Here is a 10748-nt window from a genome sequence, read left to right as displayed (position 1 = left end):
GCCTGGGAAGGAGTTTGTGACAGACATAAGGGATGCGACAGCTGTCCTTTTGGTATTTATTTTTATTACATTGTGGCGCAAAAATTTTCATCCTTCTATATTTGAACCCATCCATCAGAGCCCCTGATGGTATCTGTTTCTTCAATGGCTGGGAAATTTATCTCCTCATCAGCAGCAGAGGTGACAGTGCCAGTTCCTTGTCTCCAGGTCTGTCGCACATTAACGGTAAGATACGGGCTGAACTTGACAGGCACGCTGTATGAATTTCAATGAGGCCTCCCCTGGCCTGTTAGCCAAATGTCCCAGAGATATTTATTAAATAGCCATCTCTTTTTTCACTGTGTTCCTTTGCTGGCCTCACATTGGTTTTTGCCAGAGTTCAAATCCATCTCGGGAATCTCTGCTAATGACCTTTGCTGTTTTCCCATTCCACGCGGATGGTTTTGGTGATTGACAATTCACATCTTAATCGCTCAGAAGGGATCAGCTATCACTGCCATTAAAAGACAAATCCTTTGATGGTTCTTTACCTGAAAGAACAAGCGTCCCGTCCTCAGAGCTGTCAAATTCTATTAGAGGGCTTAGGAGGATTTACATTGGTGTTGCATTAACTCTATATATTGACTTTGGGACATGGCATATGTACTTAGAGATTGCAATTAGACCAGAGCTGGAGAGATCCCCAAGGACCTCAGGGCTTCAGGCAAAGGGAAGATTCAAGTTTCCTTCAACTGGTCAGACTGTCCGGTCAGCTGGTCCTTCTGAGTAATGTCATTGTGCTCTAGCCTCCCTCCAGCCCGACCCCAGGACCCTGAGAGAGAGGACCAAGAGGGAACCTGACCACAGCCTGCAAGTCCCCTGGGATGAGTGCCAGCTGGTGGGTGGCAGGTGGGTGGGGAATGGCAATGGAGATTTCTTTCTTCCTCCCCCTCCTCCTCCTCCTCCTCCTCCTCCTCCTCGTCCTCCTCCTCCTCTTTATCACAACTATACTCTACTGTACTTACTATTTAAAAGCCTCTGTTAGCCCCAGGTCTTCTTCTCACCTGTCATCTCCCTTCACTAGGGCTGCCTGCACTCTCTGACTCCTTCCCTCTTCTGCTCCACCAGTCTACCAATGTGACTGGTGCCTTCCTCACTCCACATCCAACAGCCCCTTCGGAGTCCATAGTGTGCTGGTCTCCAAGCAGCACATGGTGGTGCCGTTCTCCCCCCTTCTCTCCCGGAAGCACCTTTCCCGCCGCCCTGGCTGCCTCCCTCCTCCCTGCCCGCTCCTCCCCAGTCTCGCTGCCCCCACCTCGTGCTCTTCAGGTCCTGCTCAGACCCTCGGTTCTCCCTGTCGGACCCTCCGTTCCTTGGCGGCCTCTTATGACTGAGCAGAATGATGGCTGGTGGAACCTCCACCTAATCTTTGCTTTAACCTAATCCACTGATATGGATTGACTGGGTGGTAAGTGCAGGCAGGTAGGTGTGACTGCAGGAGCCAGGTCACTGGGGCGTGCCTTTGGGTTTTTATTTTATCAGAGCTCTCTCTAATTCCCAGTGCCATGTCCTGAGCTGCTTCCCTCCGCCACACCCTCCTGCCATGATGCTCTGCCTCCCCTCAGGCCCCCAGCTGTGTGTGGAGTCAGCTGACCACGGACTGAACCTCTGAAACCCTGAGCCAAAATAATCCTTTCCTCCTCTATGTTGTTCTTGTTGGGTATTTCGGTCACAGCAACACGAAAACGGGCTGAAACACAGCCACTTCCCTCCCTGTGGCTTCAATGGCCTGTGTCCAGGTGGAGATGACTTTTCAGTTTTATGTCCAGGCTTGGGACAGCTGTCCCCTGAGTTTCAGATTTTTCATAAGAGCTCTGGAAACTTGAATGTCTGTGTATGAAACTGTCTGTGCCACTCGGTGACTGAGTGACTCTGAGTGTTTCTGGGCATCTCTGTGCCTCAGTTTTCTTCCCCTCGAGGGTATCATGAGGGTTCAGCTGCATTGAGCCACTATTATCATTATTATTATGACACAGCCTGACGGTTGTCGAACATCATCTCCTTCAGGTGTCCCAGTAACATATAGAATGTGACCTGTCCAAATCTAACTTGCCACCTTCTCTATCCATTGCCCAAACCTCCATCTTCCCAAGTGTTCCTGTCTGGGTGGATGACACCATTGGAGTCCCCACAATTCCTGGACTCCCTTCTCTCTGTACCCCTGTGGCCAGTCTCCATGTCCATGTGTCCATGTCCTCCACATCTCTTGTTGCCCTTCCTACTCCATCTCCTGCCCCACCCTTGCTCTGGCCACTGTCATCCTGCTCAGACTGACTGCATGAGACCCCCCGTAAGCCCACCCCTCATGGTGGTTCCCCAGCGCCCGCCTAGTCTGGTGTGGCTCCTTCCTCTTTCCACTCCTTCCTCAGGTCCTGACAACCTTTCCTCGCAACCATTATGTTCTCTGGCATCTCACCTGCCGTTCTCTGTGCCTGGAACAGTCTTTTTCCTGCTCCTTTTCTGCATATTGCCAACTCCTTATCTTTGCAGGCTCCTGGGAAAAACCAGACCCTTCAGGCAGCTTCTCTGCCCAGCCAGTATGGGGGGGAGATGCCAGGTCCTCTGTGCACCCCAGTGCTTTCTCCACCACTGACGACCACCTTGCTCTGACCTTGTTGGAATTACGGGTTTAGACGTCCATACTCTGCTCTTTGCAAGGGATAATGACTCTCCTCTTTTCTTTGCTATGTCCAGTGCTTGATAAACAGTAGGTGCTCCATTGTTGCTGCGAAAACATCTCATTCCACATCCCTGTCCACGACGCATGCTCCATTCTGTGAAGGCTCTCCTCAATGCCTGGTGCTCCTTATCACCCTCCAAGTGCTTGCCCTTAAGAAGTTCAGGGTAGAGTCGGGGAAACATACAGGGCATCAGGTAATGACACTGGGGACAGCACCAAAAGGTTTGTGCATTCAGGAATCAATGGTGTAGGTAGGACAGGAGGGGAGCTGGGCAGGTAACTTCCTGGAGGAATTGACTCTGAGCTTATTTTAAAAAAATAAGGAAGCGTTAGACAGAGGAAGAAGATGAAGAATGTGACCATATGTTAGTGCTCATATTCTTCTCTGTGCTGAACAGCAGCTAAGAAGACACCACCCTTCTGTCTGCTTCCGCGGACCGTTTTCATCTTCTACCAGCTCCATTTCATTGAGAAACTGTGGTGCACTCCTGGGATATGGGGTACTGTACCTCCTCCCAGAACTTCTTTGATGTCTTCACTCATCTAAATAACCCAGCTGATCCTCCAGGGCAAACTCTGCATAATGGATGTGCAGGAAGATCAAGTATCAAGTGCATGCCTGTCTCCACTCATGATTTCCCCAGGCAAGGGAACGGGCTCGGAGGGGGGCGAGCCATTTGTCTAAGGTCACACAGAACTAATTAGGAGCACAGCCAGATTCAGCTCCAAGGACCTGCTCTTTTTATCACCAACCAGCGCCTTGTACATATCAAGGGTGGTTTTCTCGATGGGGGTGGAGTCTAGAGCAGCAACACCCCGATCTTGAACTTGACCAGTTAGCTTTCCTGGACAGACTCTTCATAACCATCATCACTTCCCGGGGCAGTGCAGAGACACTTATTCAATAAGGAAAGACAAAAAAACACTCAGCTTCACATATTCTCCTCCTTCGGTTCGACGAAGGTAGACATAAATTTCCCAAACAACGAGGGGTTATCCCGCCACATGGAAGTCAGAAACACTCCTAAATAAAGCCATGGGAAGGGAAGACATTCCGAACAGAGTATTTAAAGAACAAAGATATAAACACAGCATATCATATAAATTTATGGGATGTTGCCACCCTGGTACTTAGAGGGAAATGTATTGCTGCTGATGGCCTCTATTAGGGAGAGAGAAGAAAAACCGAGAATTAAGTCTCTACTTAAATAACCTAGAAGGGGTACAAATTATCAAGTGAAAGGAAGTGGGAAGAGTAATAAACCCCAAAGCAGAAATGAATAACACAGGGGCATAAACTTGAGTTTGAAGTGCAGGCTAAACGGCTGCTGCTCCCACCCAGCAATCCGTTGCCCTTCTTTGGAATGTTCGTTTGAACCACAGATTCCCAGGCTACAGCCTGGACCTCCAGAGTTAGATGCACTGGGGACTGGCCCCAGAATCTGTATTTCTGACAAATGCCCTTCCTGACTGCCATACGGTCAGCACTGTCCCCCTTCCATTCTGTTGTGTTGGGAGCTGATTCTCCCCAGAGGGACTTAAGGGATCCCTGGCCAACATCACTTTTGGTATCTTTATCCTCTGCTCCTTCCACGTGATAGGAGCATCTGGGTCAAGAGGGACCCCAGTCTCTGGACACGGAGAATTCGTTCAAGGGTGGACACTCGACCCTGCCTAGGTCAATGGGTCCCTTTGAGTTTGGAATCAAGAGAGATGTGCGGCTTCTTTCCCAGGGTCCAGAGTGTCCCCCTTGAAGCAATGGGTTATGACATGCCCACCCATAGGGTGGAAAGAAGAGGAAGCTGGTCTTCAGAAAGAGAAGGTTGAAAGCATCCTATAGGGAAAAGTGGAGGGGCCAGAGAGAAGAGGAGACCACAGTGTCATTCATGTGTGCTTTGTTTTGTTCCTAGGACCCCAACTGCTTTTATGCCTTGAATGCTCCCATGTACTTGAATCATTTTCCTTGAACTGTAAGCTGGCTGAGCAGGGTTCCTGTTCCGTGTACCCAAAGAGGCCTGGCTGACACAGGATCTCACTGTGTTCTTTCCTCTCCAGGCGCAGACTCCCAACACCACCATCCACACCTCCATCTTTTCAGGAGAGTAGTAGGAACACAGTGACCGTAGTCATACTCTCTGCACTTTGGTGACCATATGCTTGCTGGGTTCTTGTGTGGCAGGATCTGTCACAAGTCAGACTCTACTTTCTTCTTTGCTACATGTCCTTCTGAATCTTAAGGCCAAATCTGATGGTGTTCCCCAGAGCCATGAAGTTGGTCAAGGCCTAACCTTTGGAAAATGATGGATTAAGTCCTGAACCTTGGAACTAATATTAATAACATTTTTTAAAAGATTAACAATATTCTTCTAAATAGTAGGGTGCCGGGGTTTCTGTTCTCGCAACTAAAAGGCTCAGGGGTCACTCCAGTTGAACTGGGCTGACTGGGCTACGCAAAATAACCATAAATACCTTTTTCTTTGGGGTCGCTGTGATGGCTCCTCTGACCTTAAGGGTCCGCAGGAAGAGAGAGAGCGAGAGCATGCGCTGACCCCTTTTATTGAGGAGAAGCTGTTCAAATGAGGCAAGGGGTCAGGCTTCAGGGGGCTGAGTCTATCTTCATGATGTCCACTGTCAGCAGGTTGACTGACACCCGGGTAGGCCACACCCAAGGGCACAGTAAGAGAAGGGGACACACACAAGGCACTTCCATGGAAGATTCTATCCTAAACAGGGCAAAGAGTTATATTACAAAGGAACAGGTGAGCATAGCTTCACCCATGGGGCTGTAGCAAGACACACCCAGGCACTAGACACCGACCCTCGAATCCAAGAAGGGTGGGGAAAGCTCTGCCACATTTCTGTGACTGAGCGCCTCAGCACCCAGCCGGGGAGTGTGACTCAGTCACATGTAAGGCTGGTCTCCCACAGTAGGGACTGTCAAAGTAGTTATCCCCAAATATTCAAGAGATCCATGCTGAATACCTCATGCAGGCTGGGGATGGTGTTCTAGGCCTGGGCATTCTGAGATGAGTAGAACATAGCCAGGGTGAGGCTGATGGAGGAGGCATGAGCAAACAGAGGGAGTAAAAGGCCGAGTACCTTGAACAAGGCACTAAGGGCTGCAGAGAAAGGAGCTCAACTCTAATTGGAGGAGTCAGCAGAGGCTGCCTTGGCGGATGAACCACTTGTCCTGTGTTTCCATGAATGAGTTTCTAGGCAGATCAGGCGGTGGGAAGAACATGTGGAAAGGCACACGGACGATCTGATTAAAGACCTCAATCATCTGGGTCACTGGAGACAGGAGGGCCTGGGAGAGAGCTGTGGACATGAGGCTGGGGGGAGGCTGGCAGAGGCCACCCCAGAGGGCCTCATGTTCTCTTCTTTGAAGCTCCTACTTGACCTTGGCAGTGAGAGAAAGTCAGGAAGGGTTTTGAGAGGGCGAGCAGTCTTGGAAGACGTGCAGTTATTAATGTTGTTCATTAATTATTTCTGGCTCACATTTTTGGGCCAGGCATTTGCTGGCCTCCTTGTGGTTGGATGTGATCCCATGGCTGGTTCTGGCCAGAAGACGGGAGTAGAAGTGACATATGTTGTTTCTAGGCCAAACATCTAATTTCTGGCGTAAGACCCGGTAGAGTTCTCTCTCCTCTTTCGGGAGAGCTCTCAGCATCCCAGATGGTGGCTAATGCCTAACTCATAGGGCAGACTTGTCCAGTCCCTCAGGTTGGAGGGGACATGGGATGATGACAGAAAAGGACGGTGTGCAGGGCCTGCTGTCTGTGCCAAAGGTAGATGTGGACGGCTGGGGCCCTCAGGCAACCCAGAGATGGGCCCTCAACCCCACCCACATCTCGTTGTCTATGTGACCCCCTCCCTTCATTGCCGCCACCCCAACTCTACCCCAGTTCTCTCCATAGAAGCAGGAAATCTGAATTGGGACATAAAAATAAACTGAACAGCAAAGGTCCAGAGAAATGACACACATAAAAACAACCCTGACTCAAAAGCAGACGCATGAACTTTGAAAATACAAATCTCCTTCCAGCTAAACAAATAGAACCAGTCCAAGAAATGGCGCACATGAATCTTGAATGTGATGGAAGAAAAAGGCTCAGAGAAAACAAAAAATAGAACGGCGAGACAGAAAAATATTGCAAAAGGAATATAGGCTTCAGAGACAGCTAGCCTCTGTATCCTGCTTGTGGTGTTTGCACCACAACCTCCAAAACCCCTCCCTCCATTCATCCATCCTTCCACTCAGTACCTATGGAATGCCCTCCGTGTGCCAAGCGCTGTGTCAGGTCTGGGGGCGCCCATGCCTTTGAGCCATTCTGATGCCGATTCTGCCTCCTTGGTGCTCACAGCCCTGGAGCATGCAGACAAGAAAGTGGGACAGCCACCTGGCCAGTGTGCTGAGTGTCAAGGTTCAAGTATAAGCCACTGTGCAGATCGCGAGACCCAACCCAGAGAGGCTAAGCATTGTGATTAGGTGATTAAAATCCCAGAGACCTGGGAGACACCACAGGATGTTGTAGAAACAAAGCTTCTCTTCAATAATCATTGGAGAGACATGCCTTATTTAAAGTCCACAAGGAGGCAATTTGTAACATTTGGAGTCACCATGCAGACTAAAAGGAAATGATGGCTCCCACACACCTAAGCCCAGAGCAGCTTCCTCCTAAGCCCCAGGCCTGGAGTCTGAGAGGTCCACTGTAGATGACATGGTCCCCACACACGGGGGGGAACAGGGGAAGGTGAGGAAGGAGGAGTGGGCTCCTCAGGCAACCTGCTTGGCGACCGGTTCTTTGATCTTTTCCCCTGGCACATCTGGGTCACCTGGTGTCCTAGTCAGCTTTTTTTCACTGCTGTGACTGAGGGCACCCAACCAGAAAAAATGTAGAGGAAGAAAAGTTTATTTGGGGGCTCATGGTTTCAGAGGTCTCAGTCCATAGGTAGCAGGCTCCATTCCTTGGGGCTCAAGATCAGGCAGGACATCATGGCGGAAGAGTGTGGTAGAGGGAAGCAGCCCACACAAGGATCAGGAAGCAGAAAAAAGGAAGACTGTGCTCACCAGATACAAATATATACCCCAAAGCCACGCCCCCAATGCCCCACCTCCACCAGCCACACCTCCTGCCTTCAGTTACCAATCAATTCATCCCATCAGGTGATTAACTCACTGATTGGGTCAAGGCTCTTGTAACCCCAATCATTCCTTCTCTGAACCTTCCTTCATTGTCTTACATGAGAGCTTTTGGGGGACACCTCTGGCTAATGCCCAGAGCACGCTGTCCCCCACCCCAAACCCTGGCTGCAGGAAGACACGTTGGGGGATTCTTACGGTCTTTCTAGAATTGAGAAGACAAATTACAGAGAGCTAGACTTGTCACGGGTGAATGTTATGTTTTGTTTTGAAGAAAGGAAGCAGTGTAAAAAACATGGGTTTAGAGTCAAATCCAGTGTTGTGACTTAGGACACAGATATTAAGTCCTATTATGAGGGGATACACACACACACACACACCTTATATTCACACATATGCATATGGATACATGTCTGTGCATATAAATATATGAATATGAACATGCATGGGCACTACAAATATATACACATACATATCTATAAAATACATGTACACCTGTGCAAATGCAGGAGTGTCTATATTTTTCTGTATTTCACTGCCATGCACATATACATCGTCTAGCATACAGCCTGATGCCTGCCTGTACTTGGGAAATCTTAGTATCCTTTTGCCATCGTGAGGCCCTTCTCGTCATTGACCTGGGGTGGCCCTTAAGCCTCCACGTGAGCTGAAGCACAGTAGCTGTGGGGTCTCTAGACCACCCTCCCCTCCCTCAAATGCTGTCACCTTCCCTAAGCAAAAATCATTAGAGCTCACTGCTGTACAGTGGGATGCAGCTCTTGGGGACCTGATGACGCAACTGGATGTCCCCCAAGATGGACCGCTGGACTGACTCCGCCCACACCAGCCTTCATTTCCTTCCTAAGTGGACCCCTCCTTCCAGGGCTTGATCCCTACTTTCTCCTGCTCCTTCCCCTCGTCTCTGGCAAGAGAGCAGTGGGAGGAAAGAGTTAAGATGGACCTAGTGCCTGGTCCTGGGCTAAGGGCTCCTGGTGCCCAAGTAGAAAATTCCACACCCAACCTCATGTGATGGGTCATAGTTAAAACAGAGGCACACTGAAAATACTGTATAAGTCGGGCGTGGTGGCACACACCCATAATCCCAGTGGCTCTGGAGGCTGAGACAGGAGGATCACAAGTTCAAGGCCGGCCTCAGCAACTTAGGGAGGCCCTAAACAACTCAGCAAGACCCTGTCTCAAAATAAAATATTAAAAAAGGCTAGGTATGTGGCTCAGTGGTAGAGCACCCCTGGGTTCAATCAATCAAACAAACAAAACTGTAGACAATCAAATCACCCTCAGGCTGTGTGGGAAAAGTATATCTGAAACATAAATGAATTTTGTGGATTATTTTGTGACCTATCCCATGATATCTCATTATGTGTATGCAAATATTCCAAAGTGTCAAAAAAATGATATCTGAAGCATTTCTGGTCCCAAGTATTTCAGGTGAGAAATATTCAACCTGTACTAATCTTTCCTTTTTTTTTTTTTTGGGGGGGGGGTAGGGTACCAGGGTTTGAACTCAGGGGCACTCGACCACTGAGCCACATCCCCAGCCCTATTTTATATTTTATTTAGAGACAGGGTCTCACTGAGTTTCTTAGCGCCTTTCTGTTGCGCAGGCTGGCTTCAAACTCATGATCCTTCTGTTTCAGCCTCCCAAGCTGCTGGGATTACAGGGAAACTGATTTTGTGTGAAGGATTAAGCCATTGGAGAAAAATTGTTCCATGAGAATCATCAACTCTAGATGTCCTAAAATTAATATATTCATCCTAGTGTTTACATAGGCCATAAAATACTCTTTTTAAAAAAGTATTTATTTTTTAGTTGTAATTGGACACAATACCTTATTATTTTTTTTAGAATATTAAATATCAATTTATTTATTTATTTTTTTTTAAATTTTTTATTGTTGGTTATTCAAAACATTACATAGTTCTTGATATATCATATTTCACCCTTTGATTCAAGTGGGTTATGAGCTCCCATTTTTACCCCATATACAGATTGCAGAATCACATCAGTTACACATCCATTGATTTACATATTGCCATACTCGTGTCTGTTGTGTTCTGCTGCCTTTCCTATCCTCTACTATCCCCCCTCCCCTCCCCTCCCCTCCCCTCTTCTCTCTCTGCCCCCTCTACTGTCATTCATTTGTCCCCCTTGTATTATTTTTCCCTTTCACCTCACTTCCTCTTGTATGTACTTTTGTATAACCCTGAGGGTCTCCTTCCATTTCCATGCAATTTCCCTTCTCTCTCCCTTTCCCTCCCACCTCTCATCCCTGTTTAATGTTAATCTTCTTCTCATGCTCTTCAACCCTACTCTGTTCTTAGTTACTCTCCTTATATCAAAGAAGACATTTGACATTTGTTTTTTAGGGATAGGCTAGCTTCACTTAGCATAATCTGCTCTAATGCCATCCATTTCCCTGCAAATTCTATGATTTTGTCATTTTTTAATGCAGAGTAATACTCCATTGTGTATAAATGCCACATTTTTTTTATCCATTCGTCTATTGAAGGGCATCTAGGTTGGTTCCACAGTCCTAATCTTTCCTTTTACAGGTGAGAAAACGGGGGCTTCCAGAGGTTAAGTCATAAAAGGTCATAAGCTGGCACAGGGTGGTCCAGGCATCCTGGCTGCTGAGTCTAGGATCCCAGTCCCTCAGCTGCCTCTTAACCAAGGTGCCCTCCAGGGTAGAGAAGAATTAGAGGAATTTAGTGATATTTAAAGGCAAGAATCACCAGGACCTGGCGAACAGTGAAACAGGCTCAGAGAGTCAGAGGTGACAGGTATGTTCTGGTGGAGTGACCAGTGGACGAGGCCTTCTCCATCCATGGAGGGAACAGAAGAGCAGCAGGTGACTAGGGAGGGGC

This window comes from Marmota flaviventris, chromosome 17, assembly GCF_047511675.1.
Source record: "Marmota flaviventris isolate mMarFla1 chromosome 17, mMarFla1.hap1, whole genome shotgun sequence".
In the NCBI taxonomy this organism is placed as follows: domain Eukaryota; kingdom Metazoa; phylum Chordata; class Mammalia; order Rodentia; family Sciuridae; genus Marmota; species Marmota flaviventris.
Note: the sequence above shows the minus strand (reverse complement) of the source record.